The 20,878-nt window shown below is 43.5% G+C and overlaps 1 pseudogene; it reads left to right on the top strand.

Annotated features, from left to right (window-relative positions):
- LOC138467308 (fidgetin-like protein 1) overlaps window positions 1-16,149 on the top strand; it is a 35,151-nt pseudogene extending 19,002 nt beyond the window's left edge.
- Window positions 16,150-20,878: the final 4,729 nt, after the last annotated feature.

Below are 20,878 nucleotides of genomic sequence, written 5' to 3'. Positions count from 1 at the left end.
CAATACTTTTATTAAATTTCAGTCTTAAGTATTGCCTACCAATAAAGCTATTGGGTGTGAAGTTAGACATGTTGACTTTGTATCGCGCAAGGCGATCAGAAAGTTCATAGGCACACTGCGCCATGTTGGCTTGTTACTTTGGATGTGAAAGCATTGTACACTTCAATAGACCACCTGAAAACAATGGAAAGTGTGAATTATCTGTTCCGGGAATCCTCGGCCTCTCATTTTGAACATGTCGAAATGGTGAAAGAACTGCTCCTATTTACTTTACAAAACAATGTTTTTTTGTTTAACAATGTTTTTTTCAAACAATTGGTTGGAATTGCGATGGGGGCTAGCTTTGCCCCAGCACTAGCAAACGCATTCATGCACCACTTCGAACAAACATTTGTCTTTATTAATTCAATCTTTTCCCAATATATACACCTATGGAAGCGTTATATTGATGATGTTATTATGATTTGGATTGGCCCCTTTAATATTCATGAGCAATTTGTGTCTTTTTTGAACGCCAATGATAGGGGATACAATTCACATCCACTAGTAGCCAAACTAAGATTGATTTCCTTGACCTTACGATACAACTGTCTGACAAGGGTTTGACGACAAAGACATTTAGAAAAATTATGTCCCTCAATGCTACCTTACATGCAACAAGTTGCCATAAAAAACATGTGATCACTAACATCCTGAAAGGTGAATTTATTCGGGCAAGGAGAAATTGCTCTGATTTATAAGATTACATTGTGGAAAGTAACCTAATCAAATCTCGCTTTACAGAGAGAGGATACTCAACCAAACATCTCGATAATACAGTGTTGACAGTACGCCAGTTGAAGAGATCTGAGTCGCTACTTCCCAAAACACGCACAGCAACAGCAACTGGTCAAAAAATCAGGCTGATCACCAGATTCAATGCAGACAGCTACACGATTCACAATATATTGAACAGACACTGGCACCTATTGCACCTGGATTCCGACATCTCAAATTGGCTAGATCCCAAACCCATTATTACTTTCAGCAAAGGCAAAACCTTGAAAAATAAACTTTGCCCCTCATTTATGGGTCCTCTCAGTGGACATACTACTTGGTTACATCAAGCTAGGGCTCAAGGTTTTCACAAATGCAGGAGTTGTGATATGTGCAAATATGCTTTTGAAACACAAGTTGTCTCCTTTGGAGCCCTGGGCAACCATAATGTGGATTCCTTTATTAACTGCAATACCAAATTTGTGGTATATTGCATTATCTGCACCTGTGTACTCAAATATATTGGTAGCATGATTAGACCCCTCAAAATTCATATTAGGGAACACCTGGCGACTATAGGCAGCCAGGAAGCCAAATACCCATTGGCATGACATTGGCAAGTGCATCATCAACTTGACAGCAAGGACCTTATCAGATTTGTGGGGTTGGCAAAAGTGTCTTTACCCCCCAGAGGTGGTAATTTACTACTTAAACTTCGTCAGCTTGAGGCACGGCTTATTTGCAAATACCGTACAGTATATTTGGGCCTCAACTCCGATCACGAATTTGCAGTTTTCCTATAAAGCATAATAACCAATATACTCTGATAACAATGCCCTGGCCCTAGTGTAAATAAGGTGTTCTTGTTCCCCCACTACCAACTGGTACATTATTGTGCTCATTATTTGGTCATTTGACTCTGTGGTTCTATTGCATCATTTTCCATTGTGGCAGCAAGCTCCTTGTACAATTTTTGTCAAAGACATGTATTACTTTTCAATCTACATATATCTCACATCTAGATATAATCTTTCGCTGTTCCTGATTAACATATGCTTGCTTATATGATTGTAATTGCAGCATTTAATAATATTAGCCAAACCTTTTATTGGGTTCTTCAAATAACTGGCTCGGTCCATTTACAATGAATGTCAATTCATTTTTCATTTGTAGCATCTAATAACATCAGCCATTTTCTTTATAAGGTTCCATGAAAAATTGTTTGGGTACATTCACCATGTTTGTTAATTCATGGCTCAATCTGCGCTAAGGTAAGGGCACGTTTGTGCACCGCTTGTGCTTTTCATTCAAATTTCCTCTTCCAAGATGGCGCCCGCCCATTTCATCCATCCTGTAGGACGCCAGTCCGCTTTCTAGCTTCCCTGTAGACAAGACAGGTTGTCCATTAATGTCCCCCTTCACACGCGGCTTCGCGTCTGAACCGCTGAGTTCAGCATTTTATTTCGTCCTCCAGGTAAGCCCACTTCCACATGATCCCTTGGCACTTGCCGTAATTACGGTTGAATTGTTTGTAATTATACTTTTACACAGCCGTACTTAGGCAATTGGATCTCTAGGCTTCCATGTAGCCCTCATTAAGTTAAACTCAGGCATTTTCCCTCTGTTTCTTTTTGGTGCACTAATATTAGGATGACTACGTTTACCTGCATTTGTCTGCCAATAGATTTACAATTGCAATTACGTAAGCCTGCATCATTTTAGTTATACATCATGCACCTTTTGCAATTCCTTATTTAGATAATTACAAGTCTTTTTGCTAATATATTTAGTGACATTAACCCCTCCAAAATGTCTAATTTGTAATTCTTCACATTCAGATTCTCACCGCATCCGCGAAGCATTAGAGGTAACATTTTACTTTTGCTTTCAATTTTGCACTAGTGTGTTTCCTTTTTTAGGCCTTCTAATCTGGATTTTTTATTTATTCCCCCATGTTAGTTGTCAGATAATTTAGGCAACATATGCCTTAACTGGCTTCTGAATTATAAAATCCAACTACAAGGTATTTTTTCAACCTTTTTGTTTTTGCTATTTGACAAGAATTGTCGCTGACCTCGCTGCATCATTATTTCTATGACTAATGAATGTCTGCTTTTTCTTTTTTCTCTTCAATTGTTCTGTCTAATTTTTCTCTCGCTATTTCGTTCTACACTTATCCAATGTTGTCTTAATTTGTTATTTGAGTTTACATCTTCATATGTTATGCGTGAAATGCATATTTTTTATTTTTATTTTTGTTCCTTTATTTTATCTTACTGCCACCTATTTCGGTGTGCTGTTTTGAATTAATGCTATTTTTTCATATATTGGATCATGTATGATTGCATTACTGAAATATTGCTTGGTTTGAACATGTATACTTATCAGCCTCAGATGAAGGGCTATGTGTGTGCTCGAAACACTTGTCAGGTTGTCCCGATCTTCTTGAATAAACATCAGACCGCATTTCAATTTTCCACTTCCTTGGCGCAGTGTGCCTATGAACTTTCTGTTCTTTGTAATCCTTCTGTGGTAGTACATTGGCAGTGTACCCACATCTCACAGGACACCTTCTGCCTGGTGCTCACTTTAAATTACTTGTATAAGCGCTGTGGATACCTTGACTTACTCTGCCAATCCTCATTGTATATTCGTGCAAGGAGATGTATTCACAAAACGAGAGACCATGGCTCCCAGATAAAAGATTTACAAGATACTGTTCTTTATTATGCTGTTTTAATTTAAGTCTAAAACGGGTCTTAATCACATGCACTGCGCCATTTGCCAAGAGGCCACAGCAACCCTCCTGCAATTTTACACAAAGAGTTAACAGACGGCTCCAATTTGTGATGTCATCTTTGATGTCCTGGGTGTTAGTGTTAGCAGTGCACGGTGGCGCAAGTTATGGTTGCTTATCTTACCATAACTGCCGAATTTCAGGGGTTTTTCGGTTTTACTTTGAACCATAACGTCCCTTTAACTAAGTTTTTTCACTGAATTTCATAGGTTTTTAGTAGCGCAACTTAACCATAACGTCCCTTTAACAAAGTTTTTTCACTGAATTTCATAGGTTTTTAGTAGCACAACTTAACCATAATACCCCTGACTTCATATACATGTAACATAGAACATACTAACGCCCTCGTAGTGATTTTCATGTCCGCAGACTACCGCCATGTCCGCGGACATATCGAAAATCTGAGCGTGGTGAATGTAAATTTAAATAGTGTGCCCCATTTCCCCTTTGAAGTTGGCTCTGAAAAGTTTTTTAAGAAAATATTTGTATACATCCGTAATGTAAATGTTTTTGGCATTACGCATGCATAATTTGCTGTGTTGCACTGTTATTCCAGTCACATGAGTATAAGTATAGGTGCAGCGTTATTACAGTATACATGGGCACAATGTATCTGTATGAAATTATACATTTTGTACATGAGGCATGCATGCATGTATGTTGTTTTGCATGTGATGGAAATGATTATAGTTTCTGTTTCGCATGCTCGGTTGTATATTTTCCTGCACGTATTTATCATTACTCATGTGCTTATATATGCATTCTTTTGGTAGTTTACAGCTTGCATGTTTCACCTACCTATAATTATGCATGTGTTTGTATATGTATTTTTCACGTGTGCGTGTTATTTAAACTGTTTTTTATTCACATGTGGGGAAAACATTGTCAATTGTTGGTGATTCCTGGGTGTATTAGCTGGGACATTACGTACACTGAGTGTTAACTGTTTCACCATTTGATGATATGAAGCTGGAATGGCATGGCTATCTATGTGGCAAATGGCAAGACATTATTGAGAAGCTTTTCATTTATTGTGATAGTGTTGGGAAACCGCCAGATTTCATTTTAATCCATGCTGGTGGGAATGATCTTGGCTACTGAAGAGGAACAGAAATTTCTTTTAACATTAAAAATGATCTTCTACACCTAGCAGGATTATATCCTGAAACTAAAATTATGTTTTTATGCTTGGCAGCATGTAAAATGTGGATGCAGGGAAGTGTTAAACATCGAAAAAAATCAATCAAGCTCGCATTACTGTAAATATACATTGTCAGTGGAACATTGCTTACATTTTATATTTCAATGCAATATTAAGAGACAAATCGAAAGTATTTTTAGAGTGGGTGGAGTACCTTTGACTAATGAGGGGAATTGTTCTTCTAGGCATTATTGTTGAAGGCCTATTCTATGTTTTACACTAATGTGCTGCTTTACTTTTGTTTTTCAATATACCATTTTGTTTTTTGTTAATACATTGTTATGTGCTTCCTTGCTTAAGTGTATGTTGTAATGCAAATGCTGTTAGGGCTAGTTTGTTTGTTATGTGTGGTCATGATAATGTTGGCTGAATATTGGTGCAGGAGTTGGATATTTCCTTGCTTGAGTGTATGTTGGAATGTATATGCTGTGGGGGTTCAGGGTATGGATGTAATGTGTACGCAGTGAGGGTTGGTGTGCATGCTATGCGTGGTCATGCTAATGTTGGCTGAATATTTTCTTACAGCAATTATGTTTTTCCTTGACACAGTGTATGTTTGGAATGTATACAAAGTGGGGGTGAGTGCGTATGCTGTGTGTGGTAATGATAATGTTGGCTGCATATAGTTGCTGTATTATGTATGTTCTTGCTTTACTGTATGTTGGAACATGTACAGAGCAGTGGGGGTGAGTGCATATGCTGGGTATGTTTATAACTGCTTTGCGTATCTGTGGCATGGTTGCCGCTGAATTATGTATTTCATTGCTTCACTGTATGTTGGAATGTGTAGAACGCAATGGGCTAAGTGGATATGATGGGTGTGGTTATAGCTACTGTGCGTATGGGTGGTATGGTTGCTGAGCATATGGTTGGTGTGTATTTTTAACTTATTTCATATTTTTTCCTCTGGAAAACTTGGTTTTCTAGTGGCATGCATCATATATATGAAACCAAAACCATGTATCACTACATAGTGAGCCCAGATGCACTCAATAGGGAACAGAAGTCCCAATTGTTCTTTACTAATTACAATCCTTAGACCTCACTGACGTGAGGAGCACATAAAATGTATTATTTAATTCAGTTTCCCTATCCATAGAAAGGATAGCGCCCATGAAGAGCATATAAAAACCATGTATCTTCACTAGGATTCTATTAATGTTAAAGGTAAGGTGTACACACACTGGTGTTTATTCAAAATCAAATATAATTCACAATATTCTTTCTTCAACATAAGATTCATCAAAACCTAATTGTTGGACATGTATAAACAGAACACCACAACTGACTTGGTTGGGTGTAAAGTACACATGGGTTCACAAATAAACGGAAGTATAGTTACAGACTTGGGTGTTAACAGATAATCACACAATCAGTCTGATATCATTTCTCATATATCCAAATAACTCTTTCTAGAAATGACTACAACCAACGCATTTCGGATCATATGATCCATCTTCAGGGTTAGAGCTTCAATGTTCCTATTTCAACCGGTTCCCTTGAGGTGGCCCTACAGGGTAACAAGAATGAACATTAATGTAAAGGCTAATGAGCGGTATATCTATGATAGTAAGCTACTCATTAAACATACTAGCCTCTGTGTTGCTGTAATGGAGACCCAAGGTGAACCTAGTGAGGATAAATAACAATCAGTACTGGACGTCATATATAGACACATTTTCAATCACTACTACCTGAAAATTGGCCAAGTCGATTTTCATTGGACCAACTCAGGGTAAAATCTAGGCACCTGCAAACAATTAGGAAGGTCCATTTTGAGATGTTTGGGCTGAATTATTATTCCCTGTTGGAAAACACCAGACTGGATCAAAATAAACATGTTGTCAACTATGAAGCTGTTAATGTATAAATCTGAAATTGTGTATGCACTGGTCAGCTGCCCATAAATATTATTCTGGAATACTCTGGAATATTTTCTGATTATTTCATTCAAGCATTTGAAAAGAAAAATCATTTTCTGAAACGCCATAGAGACTTTGGGCCTCATTACACGGATGGCGGTAAGGATTTACCGGTACCGGTAAAATACCGGTACGGGTAAATCCTTACCGCCTTACTACGAGGTCCCTTTGCGGGTTGGGGGATTTAACGCATGCTTTTTGCAGGCGTTAAAAACCAACCCGCAAAGGGACCCAGGGAGCTAATTACAGTACCGCAATTTGCGGTACCGTAATTAGCGCCTTCCCCATTCCTATTGAGCCCTATGGGGCAAAAATGGGAATGGGGAAGGGCAATGGTGGAAGGGGGAATTACTGCCCCGCCAACCTTGGAATGGGGCGGTAATTCCCCTTTCCGCCATGGCGGTGACGGTATTTTACCGGCATGAATCATGGCGCTAATAGCGCCATGGTTCTCCGCCATCCGTGTAATGAGGCCCTTTGTTTTAACCTTAACTATGCCTTGTGCTATTGCGTAGGCATAATATATAAGAATAATGATATTACAGAAGGAAAGTGGCCAAATAGCAATAAAGGAGATAGGGCCCATTCGTGACAGGGGAAACACAAAAATGTGATTAGAAGTGGACAAAGTAATGCAGGAGTTCTGGTGGAAGATGGGGGGGCTACATAGGGGGATTGTGGGGGAAGTGTTTTAAATTACAGATGGGGCATGAAAGACTATGGCCTCATTACAAGTTTGGCAGTAGCCTTGCTGGTAAAACCGGCAGGCTGCCCCCAAACATGTGATTTTTTCTGGCACCCGCGAATGAGCAATTACGCCAGACCCGGTATTTGCCCATTCGCGGGCGCTGGAAAAAAATTCTTCCATTTCCCATTTGAGCCACATAGGGCTCAATGGGAATGGGGAGGTCGGATGCACCGGCACCATTTAGAATTACCTCGAGGAGTGCAGTCGCATTCGTTATGCACTGCTCCTAGATGATACAAGGCCCATTCCTATGGCCTACATGACCCGATTTTTCTGAGTCTTCCCCATGCAACTACAAGACATGGGTGTCCATAGTCCAGTACTTCGATAAGGACTTTCCAGCACAGCACCCCGGCTGCAACTTTAGCAGACGATTACCCACACGGACAGCACCACGATCAAGTGATCATCCTGATGAAGGCCACCACTACCATGGGCTCAAACCCAGCCCAGCATGGCCGAAACACTCAAGTGTTGATGTTCTGTGACACAACCCTGTGTTTATGTGTTTATAGATAGTGTTGTGTACACCGTCTTGTTTGACATTCCCGGACCTACTACAGTCTGGGCACGCACCTTGTAAAAATGCATAGTCTCTCACTTACCTGTATTGTATACTTGTGCATCACCTTGGAAATTGCACCTTGACAAAAGAGATTTCGATACTCACCTGTATTTCCGGTGTCAAGTCACGTCTGTCCGTAAACTTTCGTGCTTATCGAAAGTCATGTAAATATTTAATTTTATTATCTGTGCAAAACCGTTTTAGGGGCAAATAAAAAGCTTCTAATTCAAGACAGCTGTACACGGTATCGCATCCTGATTTCAAGCATTTTGTATACAGGTACCCTCCTGGGCATATCAGGGATCTGCCAGGCGCCCTTTATATAGGTCTAGACATCTCACCAGACATTTGGCCAGCATCCTCACATCTGAATTGAGAAGAGAAAAAAGGTCTGTATGCACTACAGTCTGTGGGATACGTACCAGCTGTGGGAAGACCACAATGTTGGCCGTGAGCATTGAGTTTCGAGGTGCAGAGCTTCCCTAGCCTCATTATAAACATCAGTCAATCTGGGCGCAAGTTTTTCTACCAGTGTTTTATATAGATCAATTGGAAGGCCTTCTGGCCCTGTCACTTTCCCAGCAGCAAGTCCCACAATGGCAGCAGTCACCTTCTATTCTTTGATTGAGGCCTTCAATGACATCAGCCCTGCTGCAGTGGCACTTGGAGTCTGAATCCCTTGTAGGAAGGTATGTATCAGATCATCTGCAATAAGGGGCGGGGAGGCATATCATTCCAGATTAAATTCAATGGGCATTTATATCAGCAGTTCCGGTCAACATTTCACCAGGCTTATTAAAAATATGTTCAATTACATGGGCACACTGATGTCCCTTCAAGGAGAGAGACATTAAAGGAAGAGGCCTGTTTCCTTCCTCATAAAAGAATTGGATCCACAGAGAGAAATATGTTTGTACCTTTGCAGTAGTGATGACTTTAATGTCCTATTAAGTGTTTTCACCTGTACAAGGAGAGAGGGGTCCCTGCAGTTTTTACGTGGCTCTTCTACCTGCTGCAGTTCACACATCAAGTTCATTTCCTAAGCCTTCCATGCTTGAGTTCGTACACCCATCGTGAGATATACCAAAGGAAGGCCTTAAAGACATCCCAACATTTTTATGAATTAAAGTTGCCACCCATGTGCTCCCCCTAGAACAAGTCAGAGCGCTCTATTAGCTGCTCTACGAAGTCCGGGTACTGCAGTGTTGCTAGGTTTAATCTCCAGGGCAGAGCTTGCTGGGGCTCAGATGGGTAATTAATCTGCAAAACCACTGGGGCAACATCCGAGATTGTTACAGGGAGGATCTCACAGTGTTCGACTATATGGATAATGGCCAGTAGGAGCCAGTAGTCTAAACAGGCATAGCTTTTATGGTGATGTGAGTAAAAGGTAAAGTCACTTCGTAGTGGGTGGATCATCCTCCATACATCCATCAATCAAAGATCTTCCATGTGGGTCAAAAGAGTACTAGTTTTCTGAGGTATAAAAAGGCACAGATTGACTGCGGATTGCCTGCCTAATGCCGGGGAAAGCGTAACGTTAAGATCCATAACCATAAATGTAAAATGACACATTTTTTGTGCGCATTTCGTGAATGCATATGTGTAAAACCCAACATTGTCCTCTGTAGGCCTGTAGACATTAAGCAGAGTGATGGTTGCCAAAATAGTATACCCCGGACTATTAGGTATTGTCCTTCTGGATCTAACAGAGTGTCAAAAGCAATACATGGAACAAGTTTGTGTAGGAGGATCGACAACCCTTTTTTCTTGTGATATGGCGCATGAAACGCTTGGCCCACCCATCCTCTCAGTAAGTTCACTGATTCAGTACTATCCAGGTGAGTCTCTTGTAAGAATATATGCCCCTGATTATCTTCAGTAGTCCATGCCTCTAAATCTGGTTGCCCAGGTCTTGTATATTCAATGTTATAAATATGAGTACAATCGTTTAATGGAGTGGCAAGTGCTCCACTGATGAGAGGGTCTTCAACCCTGTTACGTGAAGACCAATCCATGTACACACCATACGTCAGAGGACCCACATGTGATCACAAATCACAGATATCCAACAATTATCCACCCATGCGCAGTATATCTCCCTATCAACAAAACATCCTGTGAATACTGGGACACCTCAAAATACCCCAACCCAAAATAAATCACTGTACACTTTTTTCTATGTGATCACTCCCAATCACTTTTTCTTTCTCTGTACACTTCCTCTCCAGTTCCTATCACTTGCGGGATTCCCCAAGATTAGGCCCTTTCTTCTCTTCTTTTCAATGTGTATGTTCAAGCTTTAGTTACGCTTATGCACTCGTCGGTTTCCACTGTTATCCATACACAAATGATAGCAAGATTCTTGTCCGACGCAAACAAACTTTCTCTTCCAACTACAGCTGAGCTTTGTCACACCTGCCTTTAAGTGCACACCTGGACAAGAAATAACTGGTTTCACCTTAATAGCTGAGGTTCTGGTAGTTGGCTCCTCTTCTGCAGCCAGTTTCTGGATCTTAGCCTTTTGGCCTTTTTGGTCTGGGCCCGCTACCCAAGTCTGCTTCAGTTGTAAAAAATCTTGGAATTAAGGTTTCTGCCTCACTCTCTTTGGAGACACAAATTAGACTGTCCATCTTTAATTAAAGAGCCTCTGGAAAATTCTTCCTTATTTGCCGGTTCATCTCCATCCTCTTGTGGTCTCTTCTTGTCTCTGGCTCTCTTGATTATTGCAACTCTCTATATTTGTCTCAACTGGCATATATTCTTCGACGTTTACAAAATTCTGCATCCAGAGTAGCTACTGGCACAACGCTTCACGTTTCTTTTCATACTGTTCTTGTTTCTCTTCATTGGCTCCCGGTGTCCCGACGTGTTAGATTTAAGGTTCTCTGTATAATGCATTGTGTTTTCTATGACACTAGTCTTGAGTTCTTGCAGGTAAAATGTTGTCTTTATGGGCTTGCTCATTCTTTGCCGTCTTCTTCTGCGTTGCACCGCTTAGTACGTCATTTCACACACTCTTGCATGGGGGACAGCATTTTCTTTGTTGCTGCGGCTTTTCTGAGGAACTCTATCCCCCTATCCCTCTGTTGCTACATGCTATTCACTAACATTTGTCTTTTTGTCACTCTCTGAAAACCCTTTTGTTCTTGTTTTCCTCTTTTCCTCTCTCCATGTTGTTTAGCGCCATGATGCCCTTGTCAGTGAAGGTGCGCTATAGAAATTCGTTCAACAATAACATGATCCGTGAAAAAGCCCCAGACAAAAAGAACAAATGACAAGAACAACAAACCCCTTAAACATTGGGTCATGTAGTAGGAACCCAATAAGAACTTGGTGTAACCAAAGCACAGCTGGCAAGCAAGACCTATTCGATCCCGCCATCACTGCTCATATTCAAGTGGCCAATATGATAGCACATTGAAGGTCATTATGGGGGGGGGGGAGATGAGTTGCCAAAGATCGGGACGAAGTTGTGGAGATTCGCTTGGATACAAGTCACAGATTAAATCACAGAAGCACCAAAACCTGAGCTGTCCCAGTGTTAATGAGCAGCATCCCTAAAACCTATATATGCATCCAGACAGGTAGTGTGACCAATCCATTATCTGAGTAAAGCAGGCATATGAGCGTAGTAAGAGTTATCACGTTAAATAAGTGACTCAATATACAGCCTGGTCAGACGTATCTGGTGGACTGGTTCTGCGTCCATCCTTATCCATACCTCAAATAAAGATCATATCAATCATAAAGCCGGTTCTCCTCGGGGTCTACGGTCCATCCTGGGGGGGGGGACCCTAGATTTCCGTCCAGATTTATTCCATTGATTCTGAGAACCTAAAGGGTCTTGCCATCGGAAATCAGCACCAATGGTAAAGGAATGGGTTTCCAGGTCAGGGATGCGATATGCCGCAACTATGTTGCATGCCTAGGAATATCCAAGCTTCATCTGAAGACTCAAACATATGCCATTGTTTCCTGAATTGAAAGCACCACACCATTGGGAATTTCAGGTAGTACTGATTGGTGGTACCCCTAAGGGCATCAAAGACCAGACTGAACTGAACGTTGCCAGGACACCTCCATTGAGAAGTCATTGAAAATGCAAATCTGAGCCCTTTCTTTTTATAGTGTACCGGTCGCATGATCGACCTTCATTGCTTTCAATTTGTGCTGGAAATTCAGCAACTGCACCATTATAGTTCTTGGCTATTCATCTTTGTTAGGCTTAGGAACGGGTGCCCTTTGCACCCATTCAATTACATACTCTCACTGGTTTATAATGTGCAGGTCCTCCTGCCACATAGAGTACAAGAATTCTTCGATATCATTTCCCTCCAGGTTCTCGGGAACACCAATAGTCATATATGGTTGCATCTGGATCAATTTTCCTGATCTTCGATCTTCGCACCAAGCCGCTGAATTTCTTTGATTGCCAAATACAGTTCAGTCAACATGGTCTGTTGATCATCTTCAACAGCGCTTTTACGCTCTTCATTCTCAATGGTGTGTTTAGCATGCACGTTGATGCAGCCAGTTGATATCTTTTATCTCCTTCACAATGTCCTGGACTGCGGTATTGGTTTCTTGTGTGCATTGATTAATGGTCTTCATCTCATTCAATATGGTATGTAATTGAGAGGAATTGTCCATTTTGCCTGAGCGTCTGGATGATCTGTGAGTATGCAGTGATCTCCCTATCAACAAAACCCCATGTGGGCGGGACAAAGACTGAGATGCAAATGGATATTTCCCATCTATGAAAGGTACAGTGTGCAAAAAGCAGATGGCTGTGAACTCTCAAAGTGGTTAACACCCCCTGCACAGGTTATTATGATGTGTTCATGGCTGTGGTGCCTCTGGCTGGCGGCTGCAGTGGAGGCTTTCTTACGGCACTAACACCCCCTGAACAATACTATCGCGGGTGCGTGCACGTACCACGTTCATCCCGTCTCATCATGTGACATGCAGACGCGTGGCATCCCGGAAGCGGCTTCCACAGAGTATTGGAAAAGATGTGGGACGAAAGTGATCAGTGCTCGACAATGCTCCGAGTTTACAGAATGCAGACGTCTGGCACCAGCTCGGCACACCTCAGCGAGTGACAAAAACTTTATTTCACCATTAGCTCCGACAACTGTTCACCTATTGAGAAGGCAGACGCATACCGTGCACAGCTCTCACCGATTCAGCATGCACGTGCAAACTCTGACATTTCACAGGTTTCCGCCGGCAACTTGTTAAAAAAGTATGCAGAGAGGTATTCAGCAATTATTGACTCTGACAATGCAGAGACTGGCTTGAATAACTATGCCGACAGTGTTCTGGCTCTGGCAAGATGTCAACGAAATGACAGTGACAAGTGGCAATCCTCTTTGACAACCAGTAACATTTATAAATTGCCCAGCGTGCAAAGGATGAATCAAGATGGCAAAAAAAGCGCAGACTTGCAAATGTCCTCAGCAGGCGCCGCCCTACTAGTTGGTAACAAGATCAATTTCTGCAGTAACCCAAGTCTTCAGAAGTATAATGCGAACATCGGTGATAGCAAAAGTCGGTGCCAGGCTACCTTTTTGAAAAATCAAAGACCTGGTATGTCAGCGGCACCAGCCTCCTCAAAAACGACCAAAAACGATGGGCTCCCCTCAGTAAACAGACCTCAAAAGGATTTCCCCGGATCAGCCGGGCTCTCACTTGGGCTACCTAGTAACAAAGAATTTGGCACAAGTCCCCTATTTGTAAGTAATGACTCAGGTGCTAATTTTTTCACTAAACAATCAGGATCATTATCCTTTGGGCAGAATGTCCTTTCTTCAAATAGCTTTTCAACTGGTACAGGAATTCCTAACACTGGAAAGAGGAAAGCGTTTTATAGTTCGAATGATGACTGCAATACAGCAGGTCCAAGCCATGGGTTTTACAGCAATAATGAAACGAAGCACTTTACAGGAAATGGAAACCAAGCTGATGAACCGGCTATCGAGAGTTTCAAAACTGCCAAATAGCAACTGTGGGTGGATCAGTAGAAAAATGGTTTATAGACATAATTTCGAATACAAAAATGTCGAAAGTCAAAAAGTCGAAAAAAAAAGTCGAAAAAAAAATTTCGCATTTTTTTTAATGACTTTTTGTTTTTGAAATGGGGGGTTCCCCCCCAAACCCCCCTTTTTTTTACCTATTTTTTTTATATAAACTAGAGCCAAAAAAAAAATATCCCAAAAAAAAATAATTCGACATTTTTTTTTTCGACATTTTTGATTCGACTTTTTTGTCTTTCGAAATTTTTCATTAGAAATTATGACTGGACAGCCAGAAAAAGCATAACCAAGGACAGCGCTCTGCTGCTGCCTCATCTTATTGTGGTGCCAAAAAATCCTTGGGTGCGGCTCGATCTCGGGGATTATATGGAAAGTTAATTCCACCCATACCAAAACAAGATGGTGGGGATAACTATGGAGCAATGCAAAGCAAACCTTCTCAAGCCGGTCTAGCTGGCCCTGAACTGCCTGTGGATGAGTGCTTGAAGAACATTGATCCAAAGGTGATTGAGCTGATCCAGAGTGAAATCATGGACCATGGGCCACCAGTGAACTGGGCTGATATTGCTGGCCTTGAATTTGCTAAGACAACTATAAAGGAGATTGTAGTTTGGCCAATGTTGAGGCCAGATATGTTTACAGGCTTGTGTGGTCCCGCAAAGGGATTCTACTGTTTGGGCCCCCTGGCACTGGTAAAACTCATAGGCAAGTGTATTGTTTGTCAATCTGGAGCCACCTTCTTTAGCATCAGTGCTTCATCATTGACATCAAAGTGGGTTGGAGAAGGAGAAAAAATGGTGCGTGCACTGTTTGCGTTGGCGCGATGCAACCAACCTGCAGTGATATTAATTGATGAAATTGATTCTCTCCTTTCTCAGCGAGGGGAAGGGGAGCATGAATCTTCCAGACCATAAAAACCGGCCTTGAATTTGCTAAGACAACTATAAAGGAGATTGTAGTTTGGCTAATGTTGAGGCCAGATATCTTTACAGGCTTGTGTGGTCCCCCAAAAGGGATTCTACTGTTTGGCCCCCCTGGCACTGGTAAAACTCATAGGCAAGTGTATTGTTTGTCAATCTGGAGCCACCTTCTTTAGCATCAGTGCTTCATCATTGACATCAAAGTGGGTAGGAGAAGGAGAAAAAATGGTGCGTGCACTGTTTGCGGTGGCCGCGATGCAACCAACCTGCAGTGATATTCATTGATGAAATTGATTCTCTCCTTTCTCAGCAAGGGGAAGGGGAGCATGAATCTTCCAGACGCATAAAAACCGAATTTGTAGTGCAGTTGGATGGTGCCACTACCTCCTCAGAGGACCGCATTCTAGTAGTGGGAGCAACAAACCGACCACAAGAAATCGATGAGGCTGCACGAAGAAGAATGGAAAAGCGTTTGTATATTCCATTACCTGGGTTTTCTGCAAGGAAGCAAATTATAGTTAACCTAATGATGAGGGAAAACTGCTGCTTAAGTGACGATGAAGTTGAAACTGTAGTCGAGCACGCTGAAGGCTTTTCCGGAGCAGACATGACACAGCTTTGCCGAGAAGCCTCTCTTGGCCCTATACGTAGCTTACAGGTCATGGACATCTCAACTATCACTTCTGATCAAGTGCGGCCTATTGCATATGGTGATTTTCAAAATGCCTTGCAAACCGTGCGACCCAGTGTATCCCGAAAAGACTTGGAGCTGTATGAAAACTGGAACAAAATGTTTGGTTGTGGCAGATGATTGACCTTCTATAATTTTTAGAGAAGTCCTTCTCCTTCGCATGAGCAAAATAAACATTTTGTATTTTTATAGCTGCTCATCTTGCTATTCTAGGGCTCCATAAACTTGGAAACAATGTTTAAGTATATACTAACTCCATTTTATTGTCATCATGTTATAATGCAAAATCCTTGTGTTTAGCTGAGTTGCCCCACTACTGAAAGAAAGGGTGGCAGGGTTTGGGCTTTTGACGTGGTGTAAATTCCAAGTTTCATCTGGTTCGTCCTTGCATTTTTATAATGGCTAATTCCTGCAATGTGGTTTTTCAATTCTTTGGGTATAGGCTTAATGCACGGGAATCATTTAACAAAGTAGCGTATTACTAAAAGTATTAAAATGAAGAAGTCAATTAAAAAATAATGAGTCCTCCTATATATTGATAGGATGGAAATGTCAATTCAACACCACAATCTATTCTAGCCATTTGTCTTCCGGCATTCCGTCTTCCGAGAGACAAGAAAGCCTGATGCCCCACAGCACTTCTTTATCAACCGTACATGTTGCCAGTAAGCCTTTGTTACATAGTAATATGGGAGACCTTGTTCCAATTTACCTCCAAAACATTATGCAGAGTCTTTGCCATTTTAATGTAATTGGGTACAAGTGAGGGATCCTCCAATAAAACTTGTAAAATACAAAAGTACGATTATTTGTGGCTTAAAGGAGGCTTTAAGACCTAAATGGTGGGGATAGACCTATCCCAGCAATTAGTTAAAGGCTTGTTGAAAAGGCAAACAATTGTGAAATCTGCGAGGATGCGATTCTGATTTTCTGAGTTTGGTATTTTATAAACTTTTTCTTACCTGTTTTTCTTGAACTTTGTACACATTAGCAATGTTTGTAAATAAAGTGTTTTTTTACAACAACAAAAATCATAAAAAATAAAAAATAAAAAATGCTGTGTTCTTTCGAGAGAGGGGCGCCTGCTACCTTATCTGTGTTTTTGGAAGGAACTTGGGGTTGGTCACCCTAAGTTACCTGGGGGCAACCAGACGTGGACTCCCTACTCACTGTGCTCAGAGAGTTACAGCTTCACCTCACTGATGAGGCCCAACAAGGCAGAAACACGTGTATGGGGTTGCTGTTGGTACTCTTGTTAAGAAAGGAATTGCCATAGCATTTCGGGGCTGGACTGCCCATGTGGGCGGGACAAAGACTGATATGCAAATGGCTATTTCCCATCTGTGAAAGGTACAGTGAGCAAAAAGCAGATGACTGCGAACTCTCAAAGTGGTTAATAACCACTGAACAGGTTATCATGTCGTGTTCTTTCGAGAGAGGGGCGCCTGCTACCTTTTTTGTATGCAGTGATCTGGTAGTCCGTCCCTCACTCTGGGTTGCCTCTGTTGTATCTGATGCGGAGGAATGAATGGGAATATCTGACAGTGAAGCTGTGTGATTGTCCCTGCCACCTCTTTATTTGTGTATGAGATATTAGAGGGCTACGGTGTAGGGCAGGCCAGCAGTCTGTGCATCACATATTGTGCAGGGTCATTGACCCGGGTCCAGAAACCGTAACTGTGATACCCTGAGCATGGTTGACCTCTTTCCTTTCAAACCAGCCCTCCCAGGTTCAAATGGGCCCTTTTCTCTCCTCTACCTGCTGCGTCCCTCAGGGGTCTACCCTCTTGCCGTGGCTTTTCAACATTTACCTTGTCCCACTTGATGTCCACCTTCTCTCCCCACTTCCAGTGTTATGCGGATGACACTCAGCTCTCCTTTAAGCTTCCCTCCTCTCTGTCCTCTCCTTCCTCTCTCATTCCTGATTGTCTGACTTCTATTCAGGCATGGTGTGCAGCTAACAATCTCTGTCTTAATGGCAACAAGCCTGTGATCCTCCTCATCAAAACTGCCCCTCTTCCTTCTGCCCTACTCTCTCGTCTCCCTTCTTGAGCCCCCTCCCCTCACCTTCTTGTGAGGCAAAACACTTGGGGGTCAGTTTTGATAATTCTCTCTCCTTCTCAGCTCATATCACTGACCTTGTCAAAAAGTTTCACTTTCAGTTTTGCCTCCTCTCTCCCTAAATGTCTCCCAGCTCAAGTCCTTTGGTCCTTTAGCTCTAACTCTCTGCAGGTCAGACGATTCTCCAAGCAAAGAGTGGGGGGAAGCTCTCTTTCTTCGGCAGGAGCTTCCCTCTGGAATGGCCTACCTGCCGCTCACAGACTTGAGCCGGACCTCCTTAAGTTCCGGAAACTCCTCAAGACCTCGCTTTTCTCCTCCTCCTTCCCTATCCCCCTTCCTTGCTAATTGGCCCCCTGATGCTGTGACTGACTGCCTGGTCCCTTCTGAGTCATACAGGGGCCAGACCCCCCACAGACCAGCCTTCTTCAGCACCCCCTCCCAGCACTTGCCTTCCGGCTCCACTCCCTGACTTGACCACTTAGTCTGGTTGACCCCCCTCCTCACACTTACCCACCCATATCCCGTCCCCTGCACACTTGCCCTTGGGCTCCCCCATCACTCACCTTTTCCCCACCCTCCTTCATTCCCCATTACTTTCCCCTTCCCCCAACTTTCCACTCCTCCACCTTTCTCCTCCTGTTGTTGCATTTGCACATTCCAAATGTCACAAGGCTTAGTAGGACTGTTATTGTTGTTTTCCCTCGTTGTTCCCCCCTCCCTCTTTTTTGTGGCACTTCGAAAAACTTTCAACTGTATAGGCACCTTACAAATGATTAATAAATAAATACAATATCCCAATTCACAAGAGAAGCCAGAGCCACCCAGTGGGCCACAGGCTTGCCCTGCCAATTGCAGTAAAGGGGCATATCATACTACATCACTGTGGTGGAGGACTCTCAAAACATATCTGATATCTTTCCACATTCTTTCTTATGTATGGAGCAGGATCCCAATCAGCCCGAAAGTGCACAACACAGCACAGCCACGGTGGGGCAGGCCACAACACAGTAATTAGATCAACGGCCATCCTCAACTTCCAATCCAGCACAAGGGAACTCAGCTAGGCTGCTTTGGCTGTGCCCCTTGCCCCCCTCCTTTGTAGCATCCAAACCATGTCACCATGTCAGGAGTGGCGAGCGTTGGCAGTAATCAGTTGCATGAAAGGAGCATCGAATGCAAGGACTGCTGCCGCACAATTCTGAAAGTGTGTCGCTCCAAGTAGCGCACCTCCGCTAGCGTAATGCTGCCCCTTTACGGGTTGCACGAATGCGGCGGAGTGACGTTGTACTCTGCTGCGTGCGGTATAAATAATGGGGGTATTCCCAGCTGCGCAGAGCGACCGGGGAGCCTGAACCGAGCGGATGTGTCTGTGTGCAGTCTGTGGCGGGAGGGGGCTCACGGACACCCGTGAGGGTGTGGGAAGAACCACAACAGTGGCGACGAAGCAGGATTGCATCCCGGGCCGGGCCGTGACATCAGCAGTGATTTTCTTTTCTTTTATAACGATTTCACCATCTGATAATGCCGAACGGGAGGATGCAAACCACGCGGTCGGTGGCCATTTTGTGAACCGGCCTAGGAAGGTCACAGCTTAATTTCTGAAGTATTCGTGGGCCATCCAGGGCCAATTTTTGTAATGCTTAGCAGCAGAAGGCTGCTTCTACCACATGATGTGGTTTCGATGAGGAGTTTGACTATTTTCATCGTGTTTTCACCAAGTCTAAGGTGATTCCAGGGGATGCCTGCTAGGCTAGTGGTGTAAACCTTCGGCCCACCTGGCTCATTTTGTGGGCCTTTCACCCACATGGGTGTACAAGCAACTAACTGTGCAACCGTGGTGATTCCTCCTGGTGGTGGATTGCACTTTGTCACTGCATCAGCTGGTCAAGGGCATGGTGATACACATCTAGACTTCAAGGAAGGTGGTATGAGTTGTGGCCTTTGTGTGTGGACCAACAACAACCTCCTGCACGAGGTCCGCCTCAGGCGCAAGCCCCCATATTACCAGGCCAACCTCCAGCGCAGCCCCCTGCAGTGGCTGTTCAACCTCCAGCACAACCCCCTGCATTGCCTGTTCTAACTCAAGTGCAACCCCCTGCATTGCCTGTTCTACCTCGAGCGCAGCCCCCTGTGCCACCGGTTCAGCCTCTAGCACAGCCCCCTGCAATGGCTGCATGACAACCACCTGAGATAAGACCTCCAGGTGCTCTCCCGCCAATGCCTACGTTTGATATCTCAGGTGCACCTTCGAGCTTGGGGCCACGCTAGAAGATGTGGATGGACAGACTTGAAATGTATTTCAGGGCCACGATGGAGACAAATGACGATAGCAAATTGGCCACCTTGCTGTACTGCGCAGGGCCGGCGGTGCACCAGGTATTTTTGTCTCTTCAACCCTGTGATGTCTCCTATGCGGAGGCTAAAGACGCTCTCCATTACTACTTTCTCCGCCTTGCAAAAGTGGACTATGAGAGGTTCTTCATGGGGGCAGCCCGCCAGAAGGATGATGAAACACCACGCACTTTCTATGGGAGATTGAGGAGGCTGGCGGTGCTCTGCGCATGGGTTGACCCAGAAACTATGATCAGGAACCAACTAATCCAGGGGTGCACATCTGGAAAAATGCACAGACAAGTCCTGAGGGAGCCGGGCATCACCCTTCCCCGTATTCTGGAGTTGGGGCAATGCCAGGTGGTGTCGGAACTGCATGCATTGCATCCCGCATTGAGGCTGGGGTACGCCCCAGAAAAATGGAAGACATCTGTGTGGTGGCCCATGGCAGAGGAGCCAGATGCTCAGCGATGAATCCATGGGAGTGGGGGTCAGCCCCAGTCAACCCATGCTCCAAGTGTGGGTATGTCCTGCCTCACCCTGCAGAGTGCCCGGCGGTGAGGAAGACCTGTGGCAGGTGTGGGGGTGCTGACCACTATGCACGAATGTGCAGAGCCACTACTCCAGTAGTAGTGCCTGGAGGCCCAGTGAGGGCGGGGTTCTTCCAGCAGCAGCGCCCATCAAATGTTGCTCAGGTTGATCAAGCCGAAGATAACCCAGCTCCGGATGATGAAGAGGAAGAGGAGGAAGAAAATGTCTTCTTTGTTTCCAGCGTGGGAGTGTTAAAGCAAAAACAACGAGACAACCTCGATGTCAAGTGTTTGTGAACGATTCCTCTGTCCCAGTCC

This window comes from Ambystoma mexicanum, chromosome 4q (genome assembly GCF_040938575.1).
Source record: "Ambystoma mexicanum isolate Mex_15411 chromosome 4q, UKY_AmexF1_1, whole genome shotgun sequence".
Lineage (NCBI taxonomy): Eukaryota > Metazoa > Chordata > Amphibia > Caudata > Ambystomatidae > Ambystoma > Ambystoma mexicanum.
Note: the sequence above shows the minus strand (reverse complement) of the source record. Positions and strands in the feature narration are given on the sequence as shown.